Source organism: Galeopterus variegatus, unplaced genomic scaffold (assembly GCF_000696425.1).
Source record: "Galeopterus variegatus unplaced genomic scaffold, G_variegatus-3.0.2 Scaffold1065, whole genome shotgun sequence".
In the NCBI taxonomy this organism is placed as follows: Eukaryota; Metazoa; Chordata; class Mammalia; order Dermoptera; family Cynocephalidae; genus Galeopterus; species Galeopterus variegatus.
In genome coordinates this window covers 217,235-232,583 of record NW_007727176.1, presented here as the reverse complement: position 1 = coordinate 232,583, position 15,349 = coordinate 217,235, and positions in this window count along the sequence as shown.

Below are 15,349 nucleotides of genomic sequence, written 5' to 3'. Positions count from 1 at the left end.
GCCTGGGGCTTTGCTTGGCTCCCAGGGCAGGCAGGGAAGGCCATCATCTGTGCCATATATGTGGCAGGAACACAGCACGGCCGGTCACCTGGGAGCGTTGTGGCTCTCAGCTCGGTGGCTGTTTCTGGTGAAAGTGTCCACATGGCCACTGTGGCTCCCCCTCTCCCACTGCCTCGGGGAACATGTGCTGAACAGCGTGTGTGTGAGTGTGTGGTACGCGTGTGCACTCGTGGAAGGCAGCTGCGGCGGGCACACATGTGTGTAATGGACAGTATGTGCACATGTGTGACGGCGTGCACACAGCTGTTGGCTCCAACAGGCAGCCCGACGACCCGGGCCTCCAGAATGTGGCCCCCCACTGCAGCCAGGCAGGCCTCTGGAACGACTGCCCACGGCCCATTCCCAAGCCGAGATGGACGCGCCCACCCGCCGGGGTTCCCCAGCTGCAGTGACCTCCTGGCACAGACATGCTCCCCCTGGCCCACCACCCGTGAGAAACTGAAGGAGACGGGAAAGGCCTGAGCTCGGGAGGCTGGGGCCTGGCCCTCAGGGCTGGGATGACAGAGGCACAGCCCACACTCAGGGCTGGCATAACCCTGCTCCTTCTCTTTTTTTTTTTCGTGCAGATTTAGACATCCTTGTTGGAGACGAAAGACGTGTTGATGGCCCAAGGGCCTCGTCTGGGGACAGGAACAATGACCACAGCTGGCCAGTCCACAGCCATGCTGTCTGTTCCCAGGTCTGAAGAGCAGTTGACACAAAGTGACAGCAGCCAGAAGCCCTCGGGGGAGGGGCACTCAATGAGGAACACAATGCATGCTTTGCATCCCTCTGTCCCCCACAGCACTCCCTCCCCAGGCCCAGGACACTGTCGTCAGCAGGGTGTCCAGGTGTGCACCTCCGAGCAAGCCTTGTTTATTCCACCTGGCCAGGGCCAAAGGGGACTGCGCAGGTGTGCACGGCACCTCCGCCTCTGGTGGCTGCTGCAACAAGCGACCCAAAGTCATGGCCTGAAACAGCACAAACACGCTCTTACAGCTCTGGAGGTTCAAGACGACCGGCTTCTCTGTTTTCTCCGGGTTCTCGAGGCTGCCCTTCTGCCTCGGCTGCCTCTGTCCTTAAGATGCGTCCCCCACCCTCTGCTTCGGTCACCACATCCTCTCTCTGGCTCTGGCCCTGGGATTGCATAGGCCCACCTGGATAATCCAGGACGATGTCCCACCTCAGGATCTTAACTTGATCACAGTCCCTTTTGCCGCATGAAATGTTGTCACAGGTTCTGGGCATTGGGACGTGGATCCCTGTGGGGAGCCATTTTTCCGCCTACTGTAAGTGTCCTCACGTCTTCTGAGCCCTCTGTGTGGGGCACAAGCCCCAGGGCCAATATTCACTCACTGCTGAGTTGAAGGGCTCCCCAGAGTGGCCCCGCTCCTGCTCCATGAGACACAGGACATGCCTCTTGGAGGTCAGAGGTCACCCTGGCCTACAGCCAAGGCCAGGGGAGGTGGGCAGGTGGGGGTGGGCAGAGCCAGTAGAGGGGGCATTTAAAGACCACCCCCACCCCCCATCTTTCACTGCCAGACCACCCTTCCTGCACTCCCTCCGACTCTTCGAGCTCACCAGCAGCCCCTCCTGCAACATGACTCCCTGAAAACGTGTCAAAAAGTAGATGCAGCGAATACTTCATGCCCAGCCTGACGCTGCCCACTAGGCACCAGGTGTCGTTTTTAGCATTTTACATATGTAACCATTTAATTATCACATCAACACCATAAGAACGGCTATTATCTCCATTTTACAGATGAGGACACTGAGGTACAGAGACATTAAGTGATTTACCCATCGTCACAGAGTAAACAGCACAACCAGGACCAAAATAAACGTAAAGAGCTCACGAATCCTCCCGCTTCAGACACACCCTTCACAACGTCCCTTCATTGACGCATTTATTTTGTCCCTCAAAACTGAATGCACGGTCGGCTGGCTCATGACCCATGCGCTTCTGGCACCCCTCATGGCGTGTGTGACAACCCCACTCTTACCATTGAGGTTCCGGATGCCAGAAGGGAGAGGGCTTGGAGGGCGGTGCTCAGTAGCTGCTAGGAGACGCCTGCTCGCCTTCCAGCCATTTCTGGTGGTGACGGCTCAGTTCCAAGCACACCTTATCGTGCAGACCCGTCCCCACCCACCGGCTGTGTGGGACAGGAGCAGCTTCGCTCCCGGGCCCCAAGCCTGGCCTTGCAGCTTAGCCCAGGTACTCAGGAAGCACCGTCTCCAGTTCACATGGCCCCGATTCTGAGCACGGACACTGCAGTCTGAGGCTGGTGTCACTGAAGGGTGGGCACCGAGCTTGGGAGGCTTTGGTTCTCTAGCCCCCAGAACAGAGCCTGGAGACAGCAGCTGCTCAAAAACAAATGACAGAAGAATGAACAGATGAATGAGTGAATGAAATCCTAAGTGAAATACTGCTTGGTTCCGCTCCACAATCACTTTCCTGAATTTTTTTTTTTTTTTTTGTCTTTTTCCGTGTCCGGCAACGGATCGCAACCCTCAGTGTCGCCCCCGCACCGGACCGGGACCGGCAACGGGACCGCAACCCTCAGTGTTGCCCCCGCGCCTCGCTCAGCCAGTGAGCGGGAACCGGTCTGTATGTGGGATCCGAACCCTCGGGCGGGAGTGCCGCTGCGCTCCCACTGGGCCGGCCCCTCTAAATTAACATTTCTTAAAAATCTGAATGCATGGGCCCCAGGGTTTGGGATTCAGGATGGTGGACCTGTAGTTAACTGTTACCATAAGGTTATGCTGGGCCCAGGGCAGGTCCAGTTGGAAAAGCCCTATCTGGTTCTTTACAAGCCCCTGTGGAAACTGAACCCTGCTGTGGAACACCCAGATGAGAGGTGTCTGGGTAGCACTTACAGGGGCCTCTCCACGGTGGACTCTCTAATAAGACTTTACCCATAACCTGAATGTAAATTAGTACAGCCACTTTGGAAAACAGGATGGAGGTTCTTCAAACCACTAAAAATAGAACTACCATGTGATCCAGCAATCCCACTACTGGGTGTATACACACAGGACAGGAAAGCTGCACACCAAAGAGATCTCTGCACCCCCATGTTCGCTGCAGCACTGTTCACAACAGCCAAGATGTGCAACCAACCAGGTGTCCATCCACAGAGGAGTGTGACACACACAGTGGAATACCACTCAGCCACAAAGAGGAACGAAGTCCTGTTGTTTGTGGTAACACGGAGGAGCCTGGAGAACAGGACGTCGCATGAAATAAGCCAGACTCAGGAGAGAAATACCACGTGATCTCATGCACGTGTGGAAGCTGAGAAAGCTTCTCGCAGTAGAGAGCGGGACAGAGGCCGGGAAAGGCTGGGAAGGCTGGCGGAGGGGTGGCAGGAGGCTGGTCACAGACTCACGGCTACAGCTGGAGAGGGTTAGGGTTAGTGTTCTGTAGCGCTGTAGTGACTGTAGTTAATGACAATTTATTGTATAGTTTCACGTAGGTAGAAGAGAGATTTTGAATGTTCCCAACACAAAGAAATGAAAATGTTTGAGGTGACAGATGAGGGTAATTAGCCTCATTTGGTCATTGCACATCATATGTACATATTGAAATGTTACTCTATACCCCCAAGATACGTATAATTATTACACGTAAAAGATAATTTTTAAAATAAATGTAAGGAAGACTTTCCCCACACCTGTCCTTGTGGGAGAGACATTTTCCCTCATCCTAGGAAAGCAGAGGTCCCCTGAGTAAGTGGCAGGCCTGGAGGGAGGCGATCCAGCCTCTGCTGATTCCACACTCACCACGACCCCTGTCACCTGCTAACATTGACGTTTCTGTCAGTGGCTCATACATGTGCATGGCAGAAAGTTCATAAAGTACAAAAGGGTCCAGGTGGGACAAAGTAGATCTTGCTCCCTACTTACCCCTGGGGTCCCTCCCGGGGGTCGATTTGTAAAAAGATAAGCAAAACAGAAAGAGGAAGTGGTCAAAAGGCCAGGTCGTCACAAAACTTTAAAAATACTAATGATTTACATGCATCTCCTTGTCTCAAGATAAATTATTTAACTATACGTGTCACCATCAAGAACAGAATATTTCGATTACTCTCTTTCAAAAATCAAATGGACCCAACGAAGATCTGGCAACGTTCTTGGAACGACATTGACCTTGGTCTTCCAATTGTCTCCTTTTCTATTTTTATCAGAATTCATCATTTTCAGATTAATCCAATTAGCGTGCTGTTTACCAATACCTCATTTTTTAATTTGCAGCTTCATCCTAAAAGCTCAGGGAAACTTTCACAACCTGATTTCTCCTCCCTCATTACTGCCAAATAATTAGCCAGGAAGCCGTCCCTGATCAAAAATTAAGAAGCCAGGAGCAAGTCGGAGCATGCCTCACTCCAGAAGGAAAAAAAATGGCAGGAGACTCTTCTAATTATGAGGGGTTTTGCTGATACTCACTGACAGCGGGAAGCAAAGATGCGAAAGTAGAAAGGACAGACGCGTATTTAGCCACAGAGCGTCGCAGGTCACAGCTCACCAAGTACCTTGGAGTTTGCTTCTCGGATTTACATGATAATGACTAGCAGAGCCGCCTTCTGTAATTTAGGAGCAGACTCCAAATCTGCACTGCACCCGCTGAGGGGAGGGCGAGTTGATTTGCTCGTTGGTCGTGCGCCTTGTCTGGGTCCTCGCGTCTAACAGCGAGTGCACGCTTCTAAAGAGGGCGCGCACCTTCCCTTCCAGCCAGGCTGCTGGCTTTTCTGCAGACCCGAGACTCCTCTCTGCAGCCCTGCCGAGACCTCCCGCACACTCTACAAGCCCCCGCCCACTCCCCAACCATCTCACAGGTGGTAGGGCCCACACTGGTACCCAGGCTGCTGTCCTTGTCCCCCATGATGGCCAGGCCCCTGCACAGCCCCACTCGGCCAAGAAGCGCTGGGCGGTGGTGTTGGGTGAGCAGCAGCAGCTCCACATGGCAGGTGGCACCGCCAGGTGAGCCCTGAGGCCAGGAGGCTGCAACAGAGAAGCCTCCAGGTCTTGCTCATGTCCTTAGCCCAGCGGAGAAAATGTAGCCAGGATGTCACCAATCCCAGGAAATGGTGCAGGAGGGGTGAGGGGGCGCTTTCCTGCGGACTTTGAGGAGCCCAGTGAAGCAGGCACCACGCCCCTCAGGAGAAGCCATCTGCCCAGTTAGCCAGGGCTTCCCCAGAGCACCTCCCCCACACAGGGGCTGGCACCTTGGAGCAGCAGGTGAGCAATTAGGGCCCCCATCTCTCCCCACAGGCACCCAGAGCCACAGGGAGTGATCTACCAGCTGGTACGGGGTGGGGACACATCAGGGATGGGTCCTCCCCAGATACAGCCATCTGAGCAGGGTGACAAAGCCCAGCTGTGTGGAGTGCCCTGCCCAGGCTCTGCACCCCGGCTGGCAGGAGGGCAGCATGGGCCATGCTCGGGTGTCCTGTGCCCCGGCTGGTGGGGGAGAGAAGGGGATGGAGCAGCTTCTCCTGGCACCTAGTGCCCACCATCCCTGTCCTCAGCGGTTCTCAGGTGTGCTCCCCTGGGCGACCCAGAACAACCTCATGGGAGGGACATGGCAACGGCCTCCCCTGAGAGCCTACCACTGAAGACAGTTGTGTGGGCCCACAACTCCCAGGGTACAGATGGGGTTCAGGCCACGCCACTTCAAAATATGGCACATTGGCATTTGAGAAAACAGCAGATGCTAGAAAGCCCCTCTCCCCTGAAGCAGGCCATGAAAGACTTCTCCAGACTCCCTCTAAAGTAGATCATAAGACCCTCATGTGCCCTGTACCCAGAGGAAAGGAATGTCACACAGGGACACAGAGAAGAATCTGAGCCAGCAGCCTCGCTAAGTCCCCCCAGTTGATTGCCATTATCATAGCTTTTGTCTTTTGATCATACTCGGCACGACTGTCCACTCTTCCTCAAGCTTAGGACAAAAATACGTAGGTTTCCCTGTTTCTTTGGGTCTTCAATTCTTGAAGGCTCCCCTGTCACATAAAGCTTATATTAAGTAATTGTGTATGCTTTTCTCTTGTTAATCTGCCTTTTATTACAGGTGCCTCAGCCATGGGCCTTGCAACGGGTGAGAAATCTTTTCTCCCCCACGGGGCACGGGCAGCCTGACCTCTGCACCTGCTCTTAGTTACGTTATTCGATCTGGGTTTCAGTCTCCCCATCTGCAAATGGGGGGCATAAACACTAATCTGTGAAAGATTAGAAAAGCACTAAGCTATAGCATGCTTTGGCAGCAGGCCACGCACCATATGAGTGTTTCCTGTCGTAGTTATTACTCATCCTCGTACCAAAAACACAGAAAAGAACACAGAGGTGCCCACTCTCAGGGGAGCTTGTCTTAATAAGAGGTCCCAGTCCAGGAGGGGCTTTCGTTCCCTCCACCTTTGCGGCTTGTTTAGTGCTGCCAAAGTCCCACCCCAGCAGTGCTTGCAGAGTGTCTGTCACAGATCAGCAGGGCTACGACTGGAGTCACCCCACACTCCGCGGGAGACCGGAGACACCATTTTCACAAACACTGTCCTTAACCCCCTGTGGCAGTGAAGGCCTCTGCTTTCTCAGGCTACCTCTGGGAGTGAACTTTCGGATCATGGGGGCTGCATCTTTTTACACCCTCTTTTGAGGATGCCTCTTTTGTCCATGGTTAAGTCATAAAAGGCTTTGTAGTTTTGGTGTTGAGTCATTTGATAGGTACCTTTGGTTTAAAACAGAGAGAGAGAGAGAGAGATCAACCCTACAAGGAATATTGACTATTTGTCCGGCTGAAACCTGATAATAAGATATTTGAAAGAATTTTTTTTTTTTGCAGCTCTGTGGTTGGAAGTTGGCCAGACTGAAGGCTGACAGTCAGAACCTAGTAGGAAATATTTGTTTAGGCCTTCTTTCCTAAGCTAAAATGAAACTGTATCCTCTGAGAGAAGGAACATACCCCAAGCTTTTGTGAAACGATGTATTAGAACATTCCAAAGACACGCATCTCCAAACTTGAACACAGACTCTTCTGATTTCCATGTTAGCTGGAAAATCTGCTCCCTGATATGAAGGCACATTGAAGAGAAAGTGTGTGCTTCTAGAAATTATGAAATAGTGTATTCACAGATTTGCCCATCTACAGAACATTGATGTGGTAGTTTGCAATTGCTTACTTCCTAGTTTTTCCCTGGAAATTAGGGTTACTGAGAGTTAAAATTCCAATTAATAGACGTAATTAAAACTACTAGAAATATTAAGGGAAATAACTTTGTGTGCTAAGAAAGTAAGATATGTTTTTGGTAAGGAAAGCTATAGGACTTTTTTTTTTTTTTTGGTCTAGTTTAGAGGTTATTTAAAGGTGATTCAGAATGCATGAAGAAAGGAAAGACAAAATTTAAATGGATATTGAAAGTTAGGAAGAGGGGGAGAGAAAATCTTGTGTGGTCAAGTTTGCTAAAACTGAATTTACTATAAGTGTTTTAAAAATGAGTCTTAATACCAAAAGTAAGCTGGTGCACAACTAGAATTTGGTCTTCTCTTTTGAAATAAAGTATTCTCAGAGTATTAGTTTGCTCTTGATAAGAGACTGTGAAAATTGTTCTTCACCTTTTAAGTAGTCTGCCTAGAAAAACTAGATTTTGAATTTTCTCAAGATAATTTCCTGTGCTTCATGTTGTCTTTATCAGGTCTTTGGTTACTTAAGAAAACTGACTTTTCTCTATTAAACAATCTAAGTCTTGTTCTACTATGTAACTTTCTGTATTTGTCTTTGAAATATTTGTTACTTTGATTAAATGATAAGTATCGTTTTGTAATGATCTGTGATTCTATTTAATCAAGTGTTTTAAACCTTTTGACATTTTAACAACTTTCCAAGATCAAATTCTAAATTAAGTCTTTTTTGACTTCGAATTAACTTTGGAGTTTTCCAAATGGGCCCCAGGAATATCTCAAAAGAATCTGTTCTCTCTTGTTATAAAAAGAGAGAGATTAAATTAATTAGGCTTATTTGATATGTTAAATTTGCATGGGAAGCATTGTCAAATAAGAGGTGATGTTTAGCCTCCCTTGGTTAGATTCGTATGGATGTGTGTTGTTAAAATAAGTGTTCCAGAAATTTTATGAAATTCCTGGAAATATATGTCTTGCATCAGTCAAAATTCTAGTTATCTTAAAATATCACAGAAATAACAAGCGTTCCTCGTCAACTGCACTGTAATGAACTCTCATCGGACCATTCACTAACCATGGCCCTTTTAAGTGTTCTGTCATCCACACACCGTTGTTTTATTTTGATGCTTTCCTGAAAGCTTTTGCAAGTAACTATAATCCTTAAGTGTTGTGTCTTCCAGGAGATTCACAGAAAAGACTCTGATTACTACAGGTTTCTGATAACATTGGAAGGGGTAGGAATTTCCAGAACTCTGATAAAGAAGCTATTTACAGTTTACAGCAATCTGGTAAGTCGTACTTTTATTTTTTATTTTTTTTATTTTTATTTTTATTTTTATTTTTATTTTTGTCTTTTGTCTTTTTCCATGTCCGGCAATGGATCGCAACCCTCAGTGTTGCCCCCGTACCGGACCGGGGACCAGCAATAGGATTGCAACCCTCGGCGTTGCTCCAGCGCCTCGCTCAGCCAGTGAGCGGGAACCGGTCTGCATGTGGGATCCGAACCCTCGGGCGGGAGCGCCGCCGCACTTCCCAAGCGGCGCACTATCCAGTGCGCCACCGGGCCGGCCCTAAGTCGTACTTTTATAAACAGAATCGAAATGGTTCCTTTTTCTCCCAACCTGATCCCTCCAGAATTTGGAAACTATTAGTATTTTTATTTTCATGGCAACAGAGTTGTTTGTGTAAAGCTCAATAAGAGTGCACTGCCTTGTAACAGAACACACCTGGAAACATTGGCTTTGCCTGGAATGTCATATTTGAGAGTGATGTGCATAGATTCCGATATGACCAGACAGTTTTAAGAAACTAAGATTGACTTTATAAACCCAATAAAGGCCCTCGAGGAAAAAAAACTGGACTGGTACCTGGCTTAAAGGGATTCCATGGCCTTACACAGGTTGAGTAAGGACTGTCCTAGAGAAAGAGGAATTCACCCAAATCTATAGGTATTTCAGGTGAAGTCTGATGGCAAGTTCTTGTCTTTCTAGCCTAGAGAGGCTTCTAAAAATCTAATCTGAGATTCCTTATTAAAAGTTCCAGCAATGTAGACTTAAGGAGAGCCTATATGGTTACTTACCATTCTTGCTACACTTACGTAAATAATCAAGCCATGTTTAATAAGACTTGACTTATTTTGCAAACAAATTATGGATTATTTTTGGTAGAAATAAATATGACTGCAGAGAGACAAATTACGTTTCCATAAAAACTATTGAGCGTCCATTATTAGATTCTAGTGCTGTTCACTGTCTTTGAGGTTTTGTTATCTATCTATACTCTGGACTGGATTCTGAATTCTAGTTTCCTCCAGTATGTGGCTACAACTCTCCATGTGAATGTTTCCAATTTTCTCCCACCCTTCTGATTTGGGATCAGTAAGAACAAAAAACAACTGCCTCCCTGCCCCCCACCAAAGTCCTGCAAGCTGAAGCTGGACAACTTTAAATTAGCTTCAGAGACCACCACACCTATATGATACACTACATGCCTGCTGCTGTGTGGGCCACTCAGACCTCACGAGAGACATTCCAACTGCAAAAGATGCTTCGAGCCCAACATTTAGAAATCTTCCCAACTATCTTCCCTCCAGACTCAGAGACTGGTTTTTAGTCTGCTCTGTTAACTTGTATTTTTCTTTTGTTTCCATAGAAATGGTTCTTCAATGGATTATGGGACAATACACCAACTCAGTTTCTGGACTGTGAAGCTTCTTGGAGAAGTTTCAGACTGGAGAATGATGGGGCTCAGGACACACCACTAAATATGACTGTAAGAAACCAGAACATGCCACCCCCAAATACGCCACTTTGGCACATTGATTCCTTTGAGCTAAGAGAAATTGAGAACCAGACAACACAGCAAAAGTTCCTCATCTCTCTCTCAACCACTTAAAATAGAATATAAAACTCCCCTTTTGTAAAGGAAATTGACATCTATAAAGTAAATTTTCATTAGTAAATGTTGTATCTGTACCAGGAAGAGAGCTGCTCCAAGACAACTTTTTTCACCTGAGAGACTTACGTCTGCACAATACGGCAACCTTTATGCAACATGCATTCCCTCACCCTCCATCGTCTGTCTCCACCACCACCCCGAAGCCCCCAGCCCCAATCCTTTCTGAAGCTCCAGATGACATATGAGCTTCAGACATCTTGTCACTTCCTTGTATCTTATATTTTTGTGGGACTCCCATTTGTACATATGTAATTAAAATTCTTTTCTCCTGTTAATCTGTTTTATGTTGGTTTAAATCATAGACTAGCCAAAGAACCTAGAAGGGTGGAAGAAAGCACTCTTTCCTCCCCTACAGCCCACTCTTTGAGGAATCTGGTTCCATCTCCAACACCCATGAAGTATCCCAGCCACTAGCCCTCTAGAGGCCCCCTACATCCTCTCCACAGCCCTGAGACCTCCTCCAGTGACCTCACTCTGTCCCCAGCTGGGCCCTTCCTGCTACCTGGCCTCACCAGGCCTCCCCAGAGCCACACCTGAGATGCTATCTCCTGTCTGCCCGACTCCCCCAGAGGCACCTCCTCCGACCTCTGCAGCCCAGGCTGATACTTCTCTGACGTCTCAGCATCCTCTACAGCACAACAGCCAGATCTGGGGCTGGGCATGTGTCTCATCCCTCTCAAAGTGCTGCTTGCTTGGAGTGTGTCTGGTTTCATTCTGGGGGTTGTGGTGGCCCAAGCAGTCCCCTAGGAGAGGAGATGTTGGAGTTTGGGGAAACAGCTTGTTGCCAAGATGCAGGGCTGTGAAGGTAGGGGCCAGGCAGAGGACACAGTAAACAGAGCAAGGCGCTCCCCCCAGCCCATCATCTCCCGCCCTCAGCTGTGCTCAGAACAGTGTGACTCCCATGCCTGCAACGTCCGGTGTCTCTTTCAGAAAAGAGGGGTGAGGCTTAGACCAAGGTTCTTCACCTTTTGTGCTGTGGCCCCTCTGGCAGTCTGGGGAAACCTGCAGACCCCTTGTTGGAAAAATATTTTAGATGCATAAAGTAAAATATTTAAGATCACATATTATTGAAATATAGTTATTCTACTGGATCGAATGGCAGCCTTTCTGAAGGATATGTCTACCCTGAACCTCAGAATGTAATTTTATTTGGAATTAGGGTCTTTGCTGATGTAAGTAGAGTAAGGATTTCAAAATGAGATCATCCTGTGTTATCCAGGTGGGCCCCAAAGTCCAATGACAAGTGTCCTTATAAGAGACAGAAAAAGAGAGACACACAAAGAGACAGAGGGGAAGACCGTGTGGAGATAGAGGTAGAGATCGGAGCGATGCATTTACAAGCCCAGGGACACGAGGGATTGCCAGAGCCACCCGGATCCAGGAGAGAGGCATGAAACGCTTCTCCATCAGAGCATCCAAGGGAGCCGCCCCCCCGCCCCCACCTTGAGGTCAGACTTCCAGCCTCCAGAACTGCAAGACAACGAATTTCTGTTGTTTTCAGCCTCCCAGTTTGTGGTCATTTGTTACAGCAGGCAGAGAAAACTGATAAAGTTATAATACTAAAAAGCAAATTTGTGATTAAAGACTACTTCTTCATTAATGCATTAAATGAGCAGGTCTGGTAGCAGGCCTAATAACTGTCATAATTTCAATTTAGTGACAAATACAAACAAAATTTGGTGATGTCTGGCAATGGTCATGCACGATGAAAACACCAGTGACTCCAGTGGGTGAGAAAGTCACAGGCACCACGGAGGCTATGGTAGCTGTCACCTACATTCATAATTGGGGGAGATGCTGACACTTACGTTCAAGTTAATACAAGTCAAGATGACGTTTTTCCCCATGCAAGTTCACGGCACCCCTGAATTCTATACCCCTCCCTTAGACAGTGCCATGGGGCCCTTCTGGCATAACGGTGCCATAGTACTAGGGGTCTGGGGACCGTGTCTTGTGTTTACGAGGGGCCTGAGCCAACGTTCAGCAGCCCCCAGCCTCCAGTTTAGTTGTCAGAGCGGGGGTCTCTGCTCCTGCACTTCGCAGCTATGTAATTTTGGGCAAGTTGAACAACCTGTTGAAGCCTCAGTTTCCTCATCTGTCAATGGGCATAATTATAGTATCTACCTCTATGGGCTGATGTAAGGATTACAGGGGAAAAAAGGTAAACTATTTAGCCAAGTACCAGCTCATAGCCGCCACCGACTAAATGCTAATTATAGGTGTTCAATAAACAATAGTTTGGCTGATTATTTTTTCTTTTTTGGGTCTCTAATGCAGGGCAGCATGTCCAGGAAAAGAAAGCGCTTTTGATGAGAGAGAGAGTTTGTCTGCAAAGGAATACCAGCCATGGAGTGGACAGGCAGGGAGGACAAACAGACAGTCTGTGGACACTTGCAAACATCTCCCTGAGCCCACTGCAGTATGAGCTATCTTTAACTTGAACCCCCATGAGCAGAGGGGGCTTTTAGAATAAAATACCACCTGCACAACCCTCAATGAATGGATTTTCCAGGCATTCTATGAAACCTACTTAGGAAGGCAAACTTTTAAAAAAGACATTGTGTGCTTTAGTTAGACACAAATGGATGCCCTAGTTACAGATGTGCTTTATATGTTTGTTAATGAAAACTGGGCAACGTATAAAAGTACTTGTAGGGCTAAGTTATAACTCGGTGTACCAGGGATAAAATCGACCAGAGTTTTAAGTCCTTCACATTCAGATAGAAACCTTGTTTCTCAGGGCCCACTGGATAGCAACTCTTTCGCCACATTCAGATAGAAACCATGTTTCTTGGGGCTTGGTGGAAAGCTCATTTGGTTAGAGCATGTGCTGATGACACCAGGGGCTAGGGTTGGATCTCTCTACCAGCCAGCTGCCAATAGAAAAGAAAGAAAAGGAAAGACAGGAAGAGAAAGACCCCATCATAGTGAAAGGACAGCTAAAATTCATTTAATTACTCATCTCAGTTTCTTTTTTTGTTTTTTGCAGTGGAAGCTGAATCATAACATATTTTGAAATATTGACATAGCCTCACCAAATTGGAAAATAAACGAATGTCATGAAATGGTAGCTCATTAGAAAAAAATTATATAAAGTTTTGAAGAATGTCTCTGATTTTTTGCAAACCCAAGGGTCACCATGTATGTGATGTCACCTTTGGGTGTTCGCAATCTCAGGGTTAACACTCCTTTGCATGTGTCCAATGTTGTAAATCCATTCTTGGACCTGGGTGGGGCACGCTCTATAAATAGGTACTAAACTGAGGCATCCCCGCCACAGCACACACTCCTGACAGATGCCATCAGCCTCCACCCTGGCCACGGGCAGGCTCCTGCTGCCCTGCCATCGCTCCCCCCACAGGGAAGACCTAGTGGCTATGAGGGAACTGGGTCTCTGCTCCTGGCTCTCCACCGAGGACCTGCAGCCATTCTGTTCGGCGCCACTTAGTGGGTGCCAGGCGCTCTTCCAAACACTTTAGATACAGCATCTTGTTTACTGTTGTTCCAACCCTTTGAGGCAAGAACTATTACTACCCTACTTTGCAGATGGGTAAACCGAGGCTCTGAGGGGTTGAGTGACTTGCTGGGGATCCATGCCTAGTAAGTGGAGGAGATATGAACGCCAGCATTCTGACTTCCGCACTTATCGGATCAGCCACTGTGCCAGACTGGCTTTTTGTGGGGCTGCTCTTCCCCATAGCCTTCCCTAGAAGGACCCAACACAGGGCTTGGCACCCCTGGCCATTCCACAAGTGCCTGCCGCTGATGGGCACCACCCCCCACGCCCCCAGCTGACCCATGAGCAGCTTCTGGTGTTTGACTTTCGATCTTATTTTTTTAATTACATACATAGTCCATAAATTTACCTATTGCCAAATTCCAAGTACTTTCTCCTTTTGTTCTAGATGCAACGTTTTTTTATCTTTGACTGAATCAATCCAAAGTCGGAGGCTCGCCTTTGTACACGTCGAAGGCCCGCGCACTTTGTTTAGTCATTTTCCCTCCGAGTTAATTATAAAGGCCAAACAGACAAGCGGCAAGGACGGCAACAAAAACCAAAACAACAGCAACGAAACCGTCGTGTCAGGGGCCCGAACAGTTCCCCGGTGTCCACCTAACTCATAAACAGACCATGACACGTGTGGAACCAAATGACCTCCAGTCAGAAGTTAGGGGAACACTTTCTGCCCCTAACCCTTGCTGGTTGGAGATGGCCTACCTGTCACCCATCTATTTATGTAGACATGTGCATACTACGTGTGCTTATCCCTTAATGACCAGACAAAAATACAATCTGAGTAAGAAGGTAATAATAGCTCCCCTCGGTCCAAGCAGCTAAAGGGAAAGTAACTGCAGGCAGGAGGGCCGGGAGACCGGCTGGGGACATCGTCTCCATCCAGGGCCTGGACAGACTCAGGAGACAGGCCAGGCACCCCCGGCAAACTCAGAGCCAAAGGGACTTGCCCTTCTGGAAACTTGCGACCTACTTAGTAACCCACCCCATGGGGCTTTGCGGTCGAGGCCTCTGCCACACTCGTTCTCCACATCCAGGGGAGGACCTGGGTCCCCTTCAGCCTTGCGGGGGGTCGGGGAAGCTAATGCCCGCGGATTGGGATTGGTACCCCCCTCGTGGGTGCGGAGGGCGTGCGGGGGAGACAGGGCGGGAGGACACCGGGGGCCACCCGCGGGTCTCCCAACTTCCACGCACACCCGCACCCCAAGACCTAGACTCCTCCCGGGTCGCATTCCGAACCGCGCCTCGGAAGCTGGGCTGGAGCGGGGTCAGCAGGAGGAAGGCCCTCCAGGAACCCCAGCGGGCGGCTCTTGGCACCAAAGGATGCCCGCGCTGCTGGCAGGACCCCGCACCTCCTCGCGTGCTCTAGCCCCGTCCCTGCCCCTGGAGCCCCGTCTCAGGGGCCTGTCGAACTCCCTGGGAGGCCCAGTGTCACCCTGTCCCAGTTCGTGCCAGGCTCCCCACAACCCCCCAGCTCCCGGCTTCAGAGCCGCGAGCTCGGGCGCCTGCCCCGCTGGGTACCCACCTCCGCCAGCGGACCCGAGCCGCGCCCCGGCCCCCGCGCGCCGGTTCCAGCGCCGCCTACCTGGAGCCGTCGGAGCCCCTGGCATCCGCGTCCTGCCGGCCGGAGCCGGCCCTGGCTTCGCCGCGCACCCCTTCGTGGGCGCA